Raw genomic sequence first — 19,614 nt, 5'->3', positions numbered from 1 at the left:
CTGTTAAATAATAAATAGTGGAATTCTGAATTCCCTCATAAAATTATTGAAGAAAAAGAGTTATTTGAAAAATAAAAAACATCTGCAGGCTGATTTTCTCCTTAATGGGTTTTAATGAAAAGTTATTTGGATAGTTGTTGACAAACTATGACATCAGATGTGTCCTCAGTGCCATTGTTGGGAATTCTTGTCATTCTAGTAAGATTATTTTACAGTTGCTTACTTCTCATTATGGTAAAAACAAAATCGAAATCAGTATCAATTAACATAAACGATTGAACTTAAAAACAAAAATTGATTTTTTTCATTCATTAGCTATTTCACGGAAAACTGAAATATATTTCAAACTTTCAAATAAGGTTAGTAAAATGTGTGTACATCGATCCATCTTGTGTCAAGTTTATAATATTTTTTCACTTTGTTAGGATTTTAAAATTGATTTAAAGGTGAACATTCAGGGGTATGTGGATGGCGTGGTTGGTAGAGTGTGCAGATCTTGCTCTTGGGGTTGTGAGTTCAAGCCTTACTTTGAGTGTAGAGATTATTTAACTATACGATCTTTTAAAAAATAATAAAAATAAAGGTAAACACTCAGAAGAATATAAATTACTATTTCCCTCCACAAGGATCTTGAGAATGTATTTTGGAGGTATGAAACCCTCAACAAAAATGCTTAATTAGAGAAGAAGTGGGTGGGCACCTGCGTGGCTCAGTTGGTTAAGCCACTGCCTTTGACTCAGGTCATGATCCCAGAGGCCTGGAATCGAGGCTGCATCAGGCTCCAGCTCCATGGGGAGTCTGCTTCTCCCTCTGACCTTCTCCCCTCTCAGGTGCTCTCTCTCAAATAAATAAATAAAATTTTTTAAGAAAAGAAGTGGGTGTCACAACTCATGACTTGAGTCCCTAATCTGTTAACATCATTAAGACAATAAAGTAAATCCATTTTCTTTCTATGACTGAAAAACTGTTCTACATGAGTTTGGAGATGTGACTAAATCATTCAACCTTGTTCTGTGAAACAGTCCTTAACCAGAGAGAGGAGAGGCTCTGGTGCCCCGACTAGAAGGGGTAATGCAGTACTGGGTTAAGGCCACTAGAGGGTGAGGTGAAAAACACAGCCGCAGTTCCCAGCATGAATGTATTTCTGCAGAACAACACTTCATTGGATCAATATATGACAATTTATATTTACAAGTACTATTTATCTTCATAGAATTTCATTATAGGAAGTCATACTAATACTTTGAGATAATTTATAAACACAGTGATTTGATGACTTGATTTGAGCCAACTAACTAGAAATGGAGCTATGACATTTTGTGACTTATTTTTAAAGCGATTTATAAACTAAAAGCTAAGACTCATTAGTTTTATGCTTTAGTTCAGATTTTTTTTTAAGATTTTTTTTTTAAAGATTTTATTTATTTATTTGACAGACAGAGATCACAAGTAGGCAGAGAGGCAGGCAGAGAGAGAGGAGGAAGCAGGCTCCCGGCTAAGCAGAGAGGCGGGGCTCGATCCCAGGACCCTGGGATCATGACCTGAGCGGAAGGCAGAGGCTTTAACCCACTGAGCCACCCAGGCGCCCCTTTTTTAAAGATTTTATTTATTCATTTGAGAGAGACAGCACAAGCAGCGGGAGAGGCAGAGGGAGAAGGCGGCTCTGGGATCGATCCCGGGACCCTGGTATCGTGACCTGAGCTGAAGGAAGATGCTTAACCATCTGAGCCTCCCAGGCAACCCTTAGTTAGGGTTTTTTATCATTTAGATAAATTTGACAGATTTAACTTATGAAAATAAACCAATACCTATGTTAAACATGTGAAGTCTGTTATTCAAGCATAATCACACACTCTGTGATAGAACAGAAATCTCTTTAGGAGTATACTTAGGGAGAATGTTTAGAATGATTACAATTCCTGATAAATCCTAAATTCACTTTCTAAGCATCACTAGCCTCTTCAGAGTGTCTCCATTTTAATCATATGTTAGATTTATTTAAATCAGTTTCATTGGGGCGCCTGGGTGGCTCAGTGGGTTGAGGCCTCTGCCTTTGGCTCAGGTCATGATCTCAGGGTCCTAGGATCGAGCCCCGCATTGGGTTCTCTGCTCAGCAGGGAGCCTGTCTCCCCCGCCCCCAGCCCCGTCTGCCTCTCTGCCTACTTGTGATCTCTCTCTGTCAAATAAATAAATAAAATCTTTAAAAAAAATCAACTTCATTAAACATTTCCAGCTAGACATCATTTACTTCTTTAATTTTTTTAACCCAAAACTCCTGTTGGAAAATGTATCATCTTTGGGTATATGTTTCTTTTTCAAATTTTACTTGTATCAATTTCATAGGCTCCTTAATACTATTTTCAATTATAAGCATGATGACCACATTGAAGGCTGACGTTACTAAACCAGGCACTACTCAGAGGCCACAATGATCTTGTCTAATGAGCCAAAAATGATTTTGAGGGTGTAAAACAAATTAACTCATCCAGTCTTCAAAACAAGCCTGGGAGGAAGGCGCTTTCATTGTCTTGATTCTGTAGATAAGGAAACTGAGCAACAGAGAATTAACAACTTGCTTCTTATCTCATGCCAGTAAGGAGTGGGGCCAGGATTCCAACTCAGGCAATTTAGCCTCTAATATGTTAATAGGTTTTCAACTTCAGTTGTTTTGAAGTACAAGAGATTGTTAAAAGTCCTCAAGTTCTCATCTATTTCCATGCAATCTTGAAGTTTACACCCATTTTTGGTTATTTATTATTCATTTCTAGATCTTAAATTCATATAATCTTAAATTTTGGTGATGATATGACATCCCTAAAAATCCTGCTTTCAGAGTGATTCAATCATAATCTCTTTTTAGTTTCATGTCATGTCGAAATGGTATATAAAATGTTGCCCCAGGCATCAAAAGATCCACCAGACATTTTTGACTCTCAGTTTTCATATTTGCTTTTGCTATTTTGTAAAAACTACATTAGCATAAACAATTATATAATTATTAATCATATCGATTTAGTAATGTCTAGTATTTATTTAATCACTACCATTTTCTTTTGATTCCTTGCCTGTCTTCCTTTTTCTGTGATAATAATGTTGGTGATACCGAACAATGTTCGTATGCTAACACATTACAGAGGCAGTTCACAACTATGGAAGAAAAGCCAAACCCATTTGACTAACATCAAAGATGGAAATTCTGTTCCTGACACTGTCACTTAAGTTATATCAAGCAAAGGACAACTTTCTGAGCTTCAGTTTCTTCACTTGAAAACTGAAGATAATTCCAAGTGAGGCAGCCCCACACAGTTTTCAGAAAATAAAAAATGTGTTGGATGACGTCCTGTGAGTTGGAAACCACGCAGTGGTGTGTTTGTTATCAGTGCTATGGTTAGTGTTACTTTAGTCTGAGATCAAAAATTTTCAAGAGATGAAGAAGGAACATGTAACAGCTTATAAGAAGTGTGTAGCATTGGCATGCCTGGGTAGCACATTTGGTTAAGCGTCCAACTCTCGATCTCAGCTCAGGTCTTGATCTCAGGTTTGTGGGCTTGCCCCGCTTGGGTTTCCCATTGGCGACCCCATATCAGGCCCCATGCTTGGCATGAAGTCTACTTTTAAAATAAAGTGTATAGTTCAGTCAAAGAATTTAAAAGTACTGTTTAAGTCAGGTAAATTCTAATTAAGATGATTGAAAGTAGTTTTGATAAAAAAAAAAAACAACCCACTAAATAGTTCACAGTTGAGTTCTATAAACTCTTAGATTCTGTGAAATAATGTAAAAAGGGATAAGATTTGAAAAAAAAAGTTAGATTCAAATTGTGGATGGTTTTAATATCCAGAACATCTGGGGACGCCTGGGTGGCTCAGTTGGTTAAGCAGCTGCCTTCGGCTCAGGTCATGATCCCAGCGTCCTGGGATCGAGTCCCGCATCGGGCTCCTTGCTCGGCAGGGAGCCTGCTTCTCCCTCTTCCTCTGCCTGCCACTCTGTCTGCCTGTGCTTGCTCTCTCTCTCTCTCTCTCTCTCTCTCTCTCTCTGACAAATAAATAAACAAAATCTTTACAAAAAAAAAAAAGAAAAAATATCCAGAACATCTGGCTTTGGTCTAAGAGTAAATTGGACTCACTGAATGTTTTCCAACAGAATAATGATGCAAGACCTGTAATTTAAGGACATTAATTTTACAGCAGTATTTGGGACAAGCTGTTAGTAAGAATTGAGAAGAAAGCCAATTATAACAGAGTAGGTAATAGATTAAGAAAACACCACGACTTTTAATAATTTGCTTCAAACTTGAAAAAAAATTAATGGTGGTAGGCAAACATAAATAAAAGAGGGAAATTTGAGTGTGTATGTGTTTTACTTTATTGCAAATAATTTAAGCTAATTTTAAAAGCTAGCTGTCTAGAGCAGTTAAGTGCTCTATTAAAAGATCCTACTAAATTGTAAATAGGTTTGCTGAGATAATTTCCTAGCTCCCATTTTAGTGAATTCCCTTGATCATTTAATGTGGAAAAAAAAAGCACTTACATAAATTTCCATAAGTGAATAATGATGTTTTGACTAAGTGCAATGTATTATCCACTTATCAGTAGTTTAGAAATTTAATTAACCATAATTTAACAATGCAATAGAGATGAACTCTTTTTGACTTCAGGCCCATAATATACCTTAGGGGTCATGCTATAGACAATTTTGTTTGTGGTGCTATAGTGACATAAAACCAATGAGTGGATCACAGCAGCTGTGTGGAGGGTAGGGTCTAAAAACAGAAGCAGTGGGCTACAATTTTCCTGGAAAAGGTCAGAAGAGCACTATTAAGGTATTTTCACTTCCATTTGGTAATGAAGAAATGATAGGCTGACCAGAGTGAGACAACCAAATGAAATCAAGGAAGCAAGAGGTATCACCAGATCAACCAGACAGAATGAGCAAGTCTTTGAATTAAGTACAGAATGATTACAAGGCAGAACACTGCGCTTTTCGTCACAGCTTTTCAGTTGCAAGGATAATGTACGGTGATCATACAGACACTCACTTGAACGTGGCTAACCCTTCGCGAGAAATTCATTTGGGTTTGTTTGTCTCTTCATGAGTAATGAAACTGCATTTAAATTTAGCTGTGCTGTGAAATTGAATCCCACTTATTAAACAATAAGTGGCATCTCTTGGCAAACTGAGGGATAAGCATGTTAATATACTCTGTCAGAAGAAACATGACAGTTCTGCATATTTTTTTTTTAAGATGAGCTGTTAAGATGGATCGGAATGAGTTCAAGTATCTGTTGGCTTAAATAAGAAATTTTTCTGTGTACCACTGGTTCCTTAACCATAACACAGAAGTACATTTCAAAGTCTTAACAAACCTCGGAAACACCAGAAGTGGTCTTAATGAGCAATGGGATATAATGCGGATGCTAATTTAAAGGAAAAAAATGGCTCTGTCCTAACAGCTGTTGACTGCTGTGCTCAGACTCTCCACACTGCTGCTTCTCATTTAAACGCAGAAATGACTGATGTCAGTAAAAATAGTTCTCCGCAGCTGGGGGCCGCGGATAAACTTCCCAGTTTCTAGCCAAACATCAAGAACTTGATAGATAATATTATTTGTTGCTAATAAGATAGAATAGTTTTCTAGCTCTGAAGTCAGAGTAAATTCAGAAGCTCAGTGGAGCTGATTTAGAACAAAATTCTCATGGTTGGTTCGAGATAGAAATCAATCCTTCTTAAAGTCAAGCTGATTCTCCCGTCATCAACAAGAGCACACATCACAGGAAAAAAAAAATGGTATGGTAGGTTCTCTGTGCACTTTCTCGTGGATTCAAAAGATTACGATCAACTCTAGACTTTCAAATAAACTGAAGATTGTTATTGTGCTTAAGGATAAATAGAAAATTGAAATGCATTATCTTCTCTGCAGGAACAATTAAATAGAGACCACCGACCCAATCTGAATGGAGTCCTAGCCTAGTAAAAAGTCTCAGGGAGCCTCCAGTCGCAGAAGGATTCTCAGGTCATGTATCTATGTGACTAGACACCAGTCGTATAAGAAAAAATTGGGGGTGCGTTTGTGTTTATATCAAGCTCCAAGCTTTTATGGGAAATAGTCACTAATTTGGTTTATTCAATCATTTGACTGGTCCAGGAAACTAACGAGAGGAATAAGTGGAAGTGGGGATGGTGGTAATCTATTTGTTGATGACTTTGATGAAGTTCTAGAACCTAGGTGAGGTTCGGTGGGCTAGAGGTCCGGAGCCGATGACCAAGAAAGAATTCGTGAGACATCTTTGGTCCAAAATGGTGGTTTATTAAAGCACGGGGACAGGACCCGTGGGCAGGAAGAGCTGCTGCCCCGGGTTGTGAGGGATGGCAGGTTATATACTCTGCGGTTGGGGGAAGGTGAGGGGAAGGAAGGTTTCAATGGAGTTTTCATATGCTAAAAAGGACCTACAAGGTGCCAGGATACCGGAGGCCTCGCGGCTTGATCAGTGCTGTCTTTTTGGCAAGCCATTCACATTTCTGCTATCAAGCGTCTTTGTTAGTGAGATTTAGGACATTTGTAAACCAAGGGAGACTCCTGTCTTGCAGGATTGTGATCTCGGCAAGTTAACTATTTGTTTATCATTCATGGCAGTCAGGGGTGCCTGAAGAATGCTACACAGATGACTGAGGGGAAGTGGATGGAGAGGGGGTGCAAAGCTTTTGCATTTGCTTTGTCTTCAGCCAGTCTCCTGCTCCCTCATCAACTTGAATTCCTCTGAATTCCTAGCCGATAGGATTTTTTTTTTTAAGTGAGCAAAATTATACAATTCCAGTTTGGGTCCTTTGTTTCTCAGTAGAATCTGCGGGCACTAGGTGGCTCTAGGACCCTGGGGAGCCTCAGCTATACACTCCGCCTTCACTCTTTCCCTTTGCCAGACTTGTTATCCCCCCTCCTCAGTCTACATTGTTTTTCAAAACATTTCTCCTTCTCAGCACTAAGGAATTCACAGGGAACCGAGGAGAAAGGCAACAAGCATATAAAGCATGGTGGAAGAAAAAATTGCCTGACAAGCAGCGGTCTAAATCCAGTCCTGCTGTTAAAACTCACAAAAGCAACTTCCTTAGCCTGACTTTGTTTCTATACCTGCAAAAGTAGGAGCTAGAAATCATGCTCTCCTAGCTCTGTCATTTCCTATTCTGAGTGTGTGAGAAAGGCGGAGATAAATCATCCTGTATTACCAAAGTGATATTTGTTACCACAGAATAACAGTGTTTTTGTTTTTGCTTCTTCACAGAAACTGATGTGTCCTTTTCAAAACAGCATAATTTTCTATTTCCGGTTTGGGGGGTGGGGAGTCAAATGGAAACTCCAAAGTCTGGTGGCATCTGCAGAGAGCTTTAGAAATCCTGTTTTGATATACACTCTCTGTTTAAGATACTTCGTTGAACTAAATGTTTGCAAGTAATGCCTCTTTTTCTAGTAGAAGTAGTGGTCAAAACCATTGTTAAGGCTTTATGTGCATAGTTTTTTGATGTTGTTGTTTAATTTTTTTTAAAAGATTTTATTTATTTCTTTGACAGGCAGAGGTCACAAGTAGGCAGAGAGGCAGGCAGAGAGAGAGAGAGAGAGGAGGAAGCAGGTTCCCTGCAGAGCAGAGAGCCCGATGTGGGGCTTGATCCCAGGACCCTGGGATCATGATCTGAGCCAAAGGCGGAGGCTTAACCGACTGAGCCACCCAGGCACCCCGATGTGCATAGTTTTTACAAGTTGTCATAGAGCAAAAACATGATGTACCTGGAGACTTACTAAATAATAAGTTCTGGAAAGAAATTGTTGTTTAAGATCCCTGAGGTTCCTATCAAGCCCTGCAAAGGGTTCAAAATTTTAACATACTTGCAAATGAACAATTTGGCTTGCCACAGTTTCATAGTTGCTGACAAAAGAGCCTTCTGGATCAAAGAAAAATACCTTATTTCTCGTTGTTATCAGCTGATAACAAAGTATTAACATTTAAGCTTGCACTCCAAACTACACAGAAGGATCTGAAGAGAAAGAAATGTTATCCATAGCTGGAGAGTTACGTTATTGGAGAAGAATCCTGGGTTTGGAGAATAAATCCTTTATAATGGGCAGTAAGTTTGATTGACCTTTGCCCCAGAAGAAGACATTATATTTATTTACGCACAACAGTAAGCCAACTTTTTGCTCCAGAGGGAGACACTATTGTCATCATAAAAAAAAAAAATTGTTCTTTATACAAATGACCTCAGGCAGATAGTCTGGAGCAAAGTTGTTGAGTTCCTCTACTAGCAAATTGAACAGAAATCTAAGAGACCTATGGAGAATTACTCCCAATGATACGTTAAATCAAGTTGTTTAAGAATGCCTAATCAGTGAGGCCGGATTAAAAAGCTATTTATTGGGGATGCCTGGGTGGCTCAGTTGGTTAAGCGGCTGCCTTCGGCTCAGGTCATGATCCCAGCGTCCTGGGATCGGGTCCCACATCGGGCTCCTTGCTCGGCGGGGAACCTGCTTCTCCCTCTGCCTCTGCCTGCCTCTCAGCCTACTTGTGATCTCTCTCTCTCTCTGACAAATAAATAAATAAAATCTTTAAAAAAAAAAAGCTATTTATTGTAATAAAACTGTTTACACTTTAGAGATCAATAACAGTTGTGGTTTGGGATGACAGTGAGATAGAAGATAAGACAAACCAGAATATCATTTTAACACAGTAATTTTTATTTATTTATTTTATTTATTTTTTCATCATGATAAGCATACTCTTTGATCTCCATCACTTTTTTCCCCCGTCCTCCACCCACCTCTCCTGGTCACCATCAGTTTGTTCTCTATACTTAAGCAGTATGTTTCTTGGTTTGTCTCTCTCTCTCTTTTCTCCCGCCTTTGTTCATTTGTTTCCCTTCTTAAATTCCACATATGAGTGAGATCGTATGGTTTTTGTATTTCCCTGATGGACTTAATTTGCTCAGCATTATGCTCTAGCTCTCTCTATGTGATTCCAAATGGCAAGATTGCATTGTTTTTTATGGCTGAATAATATTCCATTGTATATACATACCACTTCTTCTTTATCTATTGATGGACACTGGCTATTCCAAGTCTTGGCCATTGTAAATAATGCTGCAATAAACAGAAGAGTGCATGTATCCCTTTGAATTAGTGTTTTCGTATTTTGGGAGTAAAAACTTAGTAGTGTGATTACTGAATCATAGAGTAGTTTGTTTTTTATTTTTTGAGGACTCTCCATACTGTTTTCCAGAGTGGCTACAACACTTTGAATTCCCACTAACAGTGCACAAGGGTTCCTTATTCTCCACATCCTCACTAACACTTGTTTCTTGTGTTTTGGGTTTTAGCCATTCTGACAGGTGTGAGGTGATATCTCATTGTGGTTTTGATTTGCATTTCCCTGATGAGGAGTGATGTTAAATATATTTTCATGTATCTGTTGGCCATCTGGATATCTTTGGAAAAATGTCTATTCATGTCTTCTGCCCATGTTTTCATTGGATTATTTATTTTTGTGGTGTTAAGGTATATCAGTTCTTTATTTATTTTGGATACTAACCCTTTCTCAGCTATGTCATTTGCAAAAATCTTCTCCTATTCAGTAGGTTGCCTTTTAGTTTTGTTGCTTTGTATTCTTTGCTGAGCAGAAGCTTTTTATTTTGGTGTAGTCCCAGTAGTTTATTTTTGCTTTGATTTCCTTTGCCCCAGGAGACATATCTAAAAATGTTGTTGCTGCCAATGTCAGAGAAGTTACTGCCTGTGCTCTCTCCAAGCATTTGTATGGTTTCAAGTCTCACATTTAGGTCTTCAGTCCATTTTGAGTTTATTTGTGTATAGTGTAAAAATTGGCCCAGCTTCATTCTTTTGCCTGTGGCTGTCCAATTTTACCAACACCATTTGTTAAAGGCACTGTTATTTTCCATATTCATTTCTCCTTTATGGAAGATTAATTGGCCATATAATTCTGGGTTTATTTCTGGGTTTTCTGTTCTGTTCCATTGATCTATGTGTCTTGTTTTATGCCAGTACCATACTGTTTTAATTACTACCGCTTTGTAATGTAAGTTGAAATCTGGAATTGTGATACTTCAGTTTTGTTTTTCGTTTTCAAGATTGCTTTGGTTATTTTGGGATTGTTTGTTTTAGTTCTGTGAAAAATCCTGTTGGTATTTCGGTAAGAATTGCATTAAATCTGTAGATTGCTTTGAGGAGTATAGACATGTTAATAATATTTGTTCTTCCAACCTGTGAACATGGAATGTCTTTCCTCTTCTTTGCATTGTCTTGAATTTCTTTCAACCATGTTTTATAGTTTTCAGAATACAAGTCCTTCACTCCTTTGGTTAACTTTATTCCTAGATATTTTATTTGTTCTGGTGCAATTGTAAATGACTGTTCTTTTAATTTCACTTTCTGCTGCTTCATGATTAGTCTATAGAAATGCAACAGACTTCTATACACTGATTTAGTATCCTAAATTCTTTATTTAGAATTGACTGTGTTAAAGGCTATTATCAAGGTGATCAACAATCTCCATTTTGCTGAAGTCATTGGTCAGTCCTGCAGCCTTCTCTCCACCACTCTGCAGCACTGATAAAGCTGACTGCTTCTCAGTCCTGAAGGACTTCCTTCGATGATTTTTGAGATGCCACAGTACCTAAGTTTTTCTCTTCCCATATTCATAGCTCCTCTCCAGGCTACTTTGCTAACCTTTGCTCATATCACAAAACTGTACATTTTAGTGGGCCCTTGGATAAACTTTCATACCTCTTCTCCGTCAAACTTTTTCCTAGGTGATCTCATCCAGACCCCCAAATTAAAATCGAATCCATATTCTAATTACCCAAATTATGTCTCCAGCTGGAAACTCTGTCCAGATATCCAGGCTCATATATCTGACTCTCAATTGATATTTCTCTCAGTGTGAAATTGGCATATTCAACTCAACACGTACAAAGAAGAACTCTGGATTTCCCATAGCCCAACAAGATCGGTTTCTCCTTGAGAGCCCCCCACCCATATCAACTCATTTGCTCAGGCCTCAAGCTCCAAAGCTGTGCTTGATTTCTCTCTTTTCCACATTCTTGACAAGCTGTCCATTCATGGGCATGTTTCCTACATAAACCTGATGTCTGACTCGTTCTCGCTATCCTAGCACACGATGATTGTCCTAGCTCTTACCATTTCTTGCCTGTTGGATTACATTAGCTGCTTAAAGGCTTTCACTCCTCAGTGTAAATCCTTCTTATATGGTAGCCGGAATGACCATGGTAAGATGACTTAAAATGCTCCCAGGCTTAAACTCTTACAAAAACTTTCACTTCAGAGTAGAAACGAAACCAGCTTACAGGGGCCTCCAAGACCCCGCAGCTTCCCTTGCTGGCCCTGCCTCATGCCCCTCTCCCAGGTATTCTCTGAACCTCACTCCTGCTGCCTGTTTCATGTGCCTCAGGCATGTCAAACCTCCCCCCATCCTGGGTGTCTTTCACTTGCTCTTCAGTTTGCCTGGAATGCTCTGCCCCCAGATTTCTGCATGGTTGTGTCTTTGTCATCAGTCACATCTGAGTTCAATTTTATCTCGAAGAGATTTCTCAGAGCTCCCACTCCTTCTAAACCAGTCACTCACTGCAGCAGACACTTCGAGCTGCTTATTCTACAGCCATTTTTTTTTTTTTTGATAACAGAGCTTTGATTTTATTCACATCTCCTAGAAGTGCAGAGTTTTCAAGGGAGAGCAGACCTCTTTCAGCCCCGAGGCCTGACTTTTGGTTATTTTAAGGCAAGAATGGTCGTCTCAGGTGATTCCTAATTGATCAATTTAGGCATAAATCTGTCATACTGTTCAGAGGTTGCTTTGGGTAGACAGCAAGCATGGCAGTTCTAGAAAAATGTATCTCTTAAAAAGAATGCTCCTTTTACTACCCCAGGATATCTAACATCTGAGACTGTCAGCTAATTTGGAGTTCCTGAGGATATCCAGGCAAAAAGGACTGGCCAAGATATAGAAAAATATCAAAGAGGGGAGAATTTCTGTAAATGGTGAGATAGCTAAGCTCTTCAATCGATCATCCGGGAACTTTTCTAGCTCCGCCTTCATGTTATGTGAGATAATCATTGTCCTTCCCAAATTTTTTTTTCCTATAACTTCAGATAGGAAGCATCTGCATTGCTACATTAGATATCCAATTATCCTGTTTTTTTCTTCCTAGCACTTTCCTCAATGAGGCCATCCCTATTTATTTAGCACGGGAATACTGCCTTGACCGTAATAGGTATTCAGCAGATACTTTTAAATCAGTGAATAAATTAGTGAAACAAAACCAATGTCCAGTGGAGCTCATAATATATCGAAAGCAGTAAAGAAATGGTCACACACCTTCACACGTGTAATAGGTATAATAATCCTTTGAAATACGTCAACATGCTTTTCTCTCTCATGTGTCTATACTATGTAATCGTCCACCAATCAGCTACTGTGCACATATGTAATGGGGCAGAATTAAAGCTGTCAAAGAAAAAAAAAATAGCTCTTTAGCTTTGGAGAACAAAAGTGGGATTTTGGGGGGTGTCTTGCAAAACCGTTGTCTAAACTCCAGGTGATTTTGAAAAAAAAAGGGGGGGGAATTTTCTAAATTCTTTAAACTTGTATCAGCATCTTACTATATTAGCCCTCCTAACTGGAGTGCTCAGGTACATCTGCAATGGGGTAGAGAGACATCAAATAAGTCTTGGTACTTGGGGAAGAAGGTGGTTAGAGATGTTTCTAAAGTAGAGAGAAGGGAGAAAGTGTAAGGAAAGGGGACAATATCTTTCCCTTCCCCATGAGATGTGTGAGTTTGAAGAACATTGTAGTATTAAATCTGTATCCGAGGAAACTAAAAATATTTGAAGTTAGTAGCTCACTTTCCTGGAGAGATCATGAAAAAGGTTGAAACATGGAGAATTCTTTGTGATCCTTCCCTAGCCCCGAAGGCAGGAGATGTCTAGATGGGGGAGCACCGGGGCAATGAAGACTGGTGGGACAATAGAGACTCCGAAGTCTTTCACCCGGAAGTACAAATGCCTGGAATGAAGAGCTTCAGGGAGTGTCAGTAGGATCTCCAAGGGTCAGAGCCCAGTTCAATAGGGAAATGACGTGAGCAACCACAAAACCCAAGAAGCCAGTAAGGACCTAGGGACAGTGTATAAGTCTGTCACAAATGTAAATCTCTAGTCCAAACCTCACCTTTGGATTCGTTGTTTTTCTTTTTAAGATTTATTTATTTACCTATGGGGGGGTGAGGCAGAAGCAGAAGGCGAGAACCCCAAGCAGACTGCCTGCTGAGCACAGAGCCAAGGCAGGGCTCCATCTCAGGACCCCGAGATCCTAACCCAAGCCGAAACCAAGAGTCAGGACCACCCAGGCACCCTTCACCTTTGAATTCTAACGAACATACCCATTTGCCTGCTCAACAATTCCACTTGCATGAGAAATTACAATCTTAAAATTAGCATACTCCCTCAAAATTAGCATACCTAAAACAGAAATCTTATGTTTCTTACCCCAAATCTGCTCCTCCTTCTGCCTTTTCTATCTCGATAAGTGTTCACCTTACCCAATTGTTGAGTTTAAAATCTTGAACCTCAGTCTTGACCTCACTCTGAAACTAATACTCAATTGCAAATCCTTCTGCAGCTTTGACCACATCTGAGTTCAAAATACAATCAAACTCTGGTGACTTTCCATCCCTCTCTGCTACTGTCTCTTTGATCTGAGCCACTGTCACTTCTTGCATGGACATTTGTGATCATTTCTGAACTGCTCACCCTTGTAATTTTGCCAACAGTAAGTCTCTTTTGCACATGCACACCTGTCAGTACAATCCTTTTAAGATAAAAGTCAGAGTATATCTCTCTGCTGCTTCAATCCTACAAATGGTTTTACGCAGCACTAACAATAGTATCTGCATCTCTGACTGTGGCCTGGGGGGCTCTGCTTCATCTGGCCCCTAGCTGTGTTTGTGATGCATTCACTCGTTCCTGCTGGTTTTCTGCAGCCTTCCCGGCCTCCTGATTAGCCCTCTACCAAGACAAGCAGCCCCTGCACATGTCCTGTGGAATCATTCCACCTCAGTGGTCCGACAATTTGCTCCTTTTCTTCATTCAGGTCTCTGATCAAATGTTCATACATCAGCAAACTTCTTTATGACCACTATCAAAGGAGGGTAAACATAGACCTTTACTGTTCTAACGCCACAACATTTTCTTCACTGTTCTTTCCACTTCTAATCACACTGTAGTACATTGATTCCAAGTTGTAAATCCTGTTAAAGAAAATGTAAGTTTTCTTTCTTTAAGTATATTATTTAAAATACACCAGTAAATAGGGGCACCTGGGTGGCTCAATCAGTTAAGCATCTGCCTTCAGCTCAGGTCATGATCCCAGAGTCCTGGGATCAAGGTCCACGTTGGGCTCCCTGCACAGCGGGGAGCCTGCTTCCCCCTCTCCCTTTGTCTGCTGCTTCCCCTGCTTGTACTTTCTCTGTCTGTCAAATACATACATACATACATACATACATATATATGTATATATACAATCTTCTAAAAAAATAAAATATACTAGTAAATCAAAACAGAGTTCAAATGAAAGAGGAGTCATTTCCAATGGATAACATTTTAAAAATCTTTATTAAGTAGGTGGCATTTAAGGTAGACCTTGAAGAATACATATTGTTTCTTAGGACCCAATCAGAACCTGCAAGTCAATTAGATACAAGCAATGGATTGCAGGTATGATGAGAAGTTGCCGTATATCCAGCTTGTAGGATACTGGAGTCCATTATCAAAAGGCAGGCTTATACTACAATTGCAAAATGAAGAAAGGCAAAGTGAGAGAGCAGAAGTTCTAGAAGTTCTAAGTTGCCAAGGCAAAAATATGGTATCCAGAAGCAAGCCTTTTCTTGGTCTGTAGGACTCTGGTGATTAGAATGTGATAGCTGAGTTTATGGGTTTGTGTGGAAAAAGAACAGATTTGAGGCTGGTTTTAAGCTGCTGTGCTCAGTTTTTAGTCTTTTCCAATATTATCTCTGCCAGGGAGCAAGATGGTTTCCAGGAACCAAAGTGGTCTAGACCTAGAGATTGGAGCTAAGTGTCTTGATTTGATTAGGCTGTGCTATGGACTGACTTCTGTCGACCCAAATTCATTGTTGAAGCCCTAACCCTCCATGTGGCTCAATTGGAAATAGAATCTTTAAGGAGGTGATTAAGGTTAAATGAATTTATGACAGTAGAACCCTAATCTGATAGGACTGGTGTCTTGATATGAAGAGGCAGGTGCCAGCTCTCTCTGTCCTCCATGTGGGGACACAGGGAGAAGGTGGCTATCTATTAGCTGGGAGGAGAGGTCTTACCAGAAGGCTAACACGCTGGCTCCCTATTCCTAGATTTTTCAGCCTGTTGCTTAAGACCCCCAGGCTATGGTATTTTGCTTAAGCCTCTATGGTATTTTCTTATGGTCTGTGGTATTTTCTTTTTTTTTTTTTTTTAAGATTTTATTTATTTATTTGACAGAGAGAGAGAGAGATCACAAGTAGGCAGAGAGGCAGGCAGAGAGAGGAGGAAGCAGGCTCACTGCTGAGCAGAGAGCCCGATGCGGGGCTCGATCCCACGACCCTGAGATCATGACCTGAGCCAAAGGCAGAGGCTTAACCCACTGAGCCACCCAGGCGCCCTGAGTCTGTGGTATTTTCTTATGGCAGCCTAAACAGACTAACACATGAAAACAAGCAACTCTACAATTTTGTGATTACCACTTGGCAAAATGACCAGGCAAGAGTCAAATAAGAATTTCAGTGTCACTATATAAAGAAATTTCCAGGATAATAGAAATAAAGCAGTTGCAGATGTTGTCGACCCCCCCAGGCCCTCCTCCACAGCACTTCCATCTGCAGTCTTCCTGCCCTCGATAGTGCCTCTCCATTGCAGAGGGACGGCTCTACTGTGCCAGCCTGATCCTGAGCAAGGCATTGGCTTGCTCTTCAGTCATACCTCATCATCTGTGGCATAAAGCTCTTACCTATAATGGCAAGCAAGACCCTTCATGATCTGGGCCCATTCCTGCACTTCTGATTCGTTTCCTGCCACTAACACTAACACCCTAATTTCTGGCCTAAAGGAACTGTGCCAAAGCTCACATGTGCCCATACTGTTTTCATAGCTTTAAGTTTACACTCTGCCTCGGAAGCTGTCTCTCCTTCCCAATCCTCCTCCTCCTCCATTTTTAAAACAACTATCCATTCTTCAAGTCCTGGCTACACTCTTGCCTTCTTTCCTGATCCCAGAATTATTCTGTTCTACATACTCCCATTGCAACTTGAACGTTCATCCATTATATAAACTCAGCTACTGTTATCTTTTGCATATGCTTCCCTTTAGTGGACTTATTTCAGAGTCTCAACTTGTCACATGGAATTCACTTGGCCTGGAAAACTGTCTCCCTCTCTCCTTTTGCTTCTCTGTTTTGCAAGTATAATTCCTGTTCATCATCAGTCCTTGGCCTGAAATTCCTCTGGAAAACCATACCAGTTTCTTAAGATTTGCTGGTCTCCCTAAATACCCCCTTCTTATCGTCATTACCCCTTGATTGCATTGTATTTATTTATTTGCTGTTTTCCTCAGTCTGGGATGATGAGTGAATGCCTTTTCTCTGCTAGAACTCTGCAATCCGGTACTGGAGCCACTAACCACAGGGGATTCATGAACACTTGAGATGGGGTTAGTCCCCATTGAGTTGTGCTGTCAATATGAAGTCTGCACCAGAGTTTGAAAATGGACCAAAAAAAAAATAATATAAAGTATCACAATAAAATTTTGTATATGGATTACATTTTGAAATGATAGCATCTTGGACATACCGAGCTAAAAATTATTAAAATTCTCTTTTTTGTTCATTCCTTCTAACCTGGCCACTAGAAAATTAAAAATTTTCGTATGTGCCATACATTAGATTTCTACTAGATAGCACTACCCTAGATTATAGTCTTCAAACGTAGAGAAATATATTTTGTTGATATTTCCTTAGATCCTTGTATGACTCAGAACTGTGTCTTGAATGAATAAATTAATAAGTGGCAAATAATCAGTGGAAAAAAATAGCAATATCACTTAAGTAGCAGCAAGCAAAGAAGTTTACTCAGGTTGTATGTTACTAATCCAAGTGATCTTAGAAACACTGTAAAAATGCTCTCTTCATTGTCTTATTATAACATAGGAGAAATCAGGGAGAAAGAAACCAACTTGAGAACCTTACGATGGTAAAGTTCTGACTCTAAAATGTACATCCTGACTTTAATATATACTTTCAATTTTTGATTTGATTCTGTGTTTGGGGGGCAATTCTGAATGTGCTTGTCATAGGCAGATGCTTCTGTTCTCTAAGACTAGAGACATAGGAATCAGTAGGTGGTGGTGCAGATGGCAAAGAGAGGGTGGGGTGACATTTCAAACTGTGGGCGGGACTAATGCAAATTTGGCAGCCAGAATGGAATTTTTATAGGCCTGATAATTTTTGCAAGACTTCTTGCTTCCCAAGCAGTCTTTGTCAACCCCTTAGGCCCCCCACCATGTATATATACACGCGCACATACACTTACCTTAACTCTCTCCATTGGAAATCTTTTATATCGCAATTCTCAAAGACCAAAAGAGCCCTTCTCAAAATTGTGCTTATGGGACCCAACTTTATACTCCTAATATTGGAAACCACAGGAATTTCTATTAAAAGGGATATTAAATATAGATAAATATATTTGTTTTTCATTATGCATTTAATTATTAGAAACATGCATACTGTATAGTTTAAATATTTAATAATAGCAAATTATTTCATCTGATTTTTTTTTTTTTTTTTTTTTTTTTTTTTAGCTATTGTCATTGGAATTGCAGAGCTAGAGAATGCATATTTCCTAAGATAAGTCAGCCTCCACACTGAGCTTGGCTGGCATGACTCAATGCCATTTCCAAAAGCACAAGGTAGAGGAATTTAATCTCTGTATCCTTGATCCCTAACCTTTCTGTAGAGAATCTCCTCCAGCTTGTCAACATGTTCATATAGCAATGATATGTTTTAAACTGTCAGCCATTATAACCAACTGAGTTATATTCTTTTTTTTAAATGTGCTTGAACATGGGAGGGCCAATTATGTTCCTGAAAAATTTAACTTTCTATAAATTACTCTTACCAATATTCTCATCTGCCAAATTAGCAAAAATATTGGAAGTTTCAAAGGTGAAATTGTTCATTAACTATGATAAAATGATGCATGTCTTTTGGCCCCACAAAATGCTAGAAACCCTTATATTCTGAATTCAATCTCCTTTTAAATTTTTGCTGTAGCAGGGAGAAAAAAAAAAAGAGATATTGTCAGGTGTTAAATGAGGCTCTGGAGTAACCTATATTCTTATACATTGATGGTAGTTATTGTGAAAAACAATTTAGCTTTATGTAGTAAAATGGTGCATACCCCACTACCCAAGAACTCAGTCTTAGAGTCTTGTCCTAAAGAAATTCTCAAACATACAAACCAAGAAATAGGTACAAAAATGTTCACAGGAACTCTATTGGTGGTAGCAGAGAATTAGGAACTACACAAAGGTCTATCAACAATAAAATGGCTCAAATAATTGTTGCAAATTTATACAATGGAATGTTAGGCAGCAAGAAAAATGAATGATCTGTACTTAAAATGAATATTAGCATACCTTAGAGTCTTGAGGTTGAGAAGAAAAATACGACATGCAGGAATACACGAGTAAAATCCCACTTATTTAAAATCATGATATAGGCAACATTAAGCAACACATTGATGAGAAATACAGACATAGGAGATAAAAGTGTTTATACATAAAAGTCGTGACAAATAAAGTTCAAGATTCTAGGGAATTCCTGGTGAACAAAGGGTGAGGAGTGATGGAAGCAGGGCAAAGCAAGCAAGGACTTCACGTATCCTGGAAATGCTCTAGTTTCTAGCCTGAGTGGTCAGTATAGGAGCATTTAATGTATTAATTATATTTTGTATAAAGTGAAGTTATTGTTCCACTAAAACTTATAATTTGTTATGAATATTTTGTGTATATCAAATAGTAAACGTAAACAAATGTAAAACATGGAATTACGAAGGAAAAGACGGGAGGGAGGGAGAAAGAAAAACATGAAAAATAAAGGGGGAAATGTAATGACGAAGAAGGAGGATAAAATAGTGGACCAGTCTATCTGAGCAAAATGGAAATCCCAAAGGGAAAGTTGCAAAGAACAGAGAAATGTTGGTTATGATGATACATTAATAATAGGATTAAAAAAAATCGTAATGATGACGTAGTATCTAATGTTTATGTAGTATTTTCCAGGCAGTATTCTTGGTTTATAGAGTCACGTATCTGACCATTATAATAACTTCATGGAAGACGTTCTATGGCTGTTATCATTTTTCATATTATTAAACCAAAGGAAATAATAAATCCCAGTAAACTTGAAAAATCACATATTTGGTAAGTGGCGGAGCAAGGATATGAATCCCATACAGCCAGGCTGGTTTCTTATGGCTCAAGAATCATGGCATCCAGATAA

This window comes from Enhydra lutris, unplaced genomic scaffold (assembly GCF_002288905.1).
Source record: "Enhydra lutris kenyoni isolate GAN:26980312 unplaced genomic scaffold, ASM228890v2 scaffoldscaffold40, whole genome shotgun sequence".
NCBI classification, from domain to species: domain Eukaryota; kingdom Metazoa; phylum Chordata; class Mammalia; order Carnivora; family Mustelidae; genus Enhydra; species Enhydra lutris.
The sequence above is the reverse complement of the archived record's forward strand: the minus strand, read 5'-3'. Positions refer to the sequence as shown.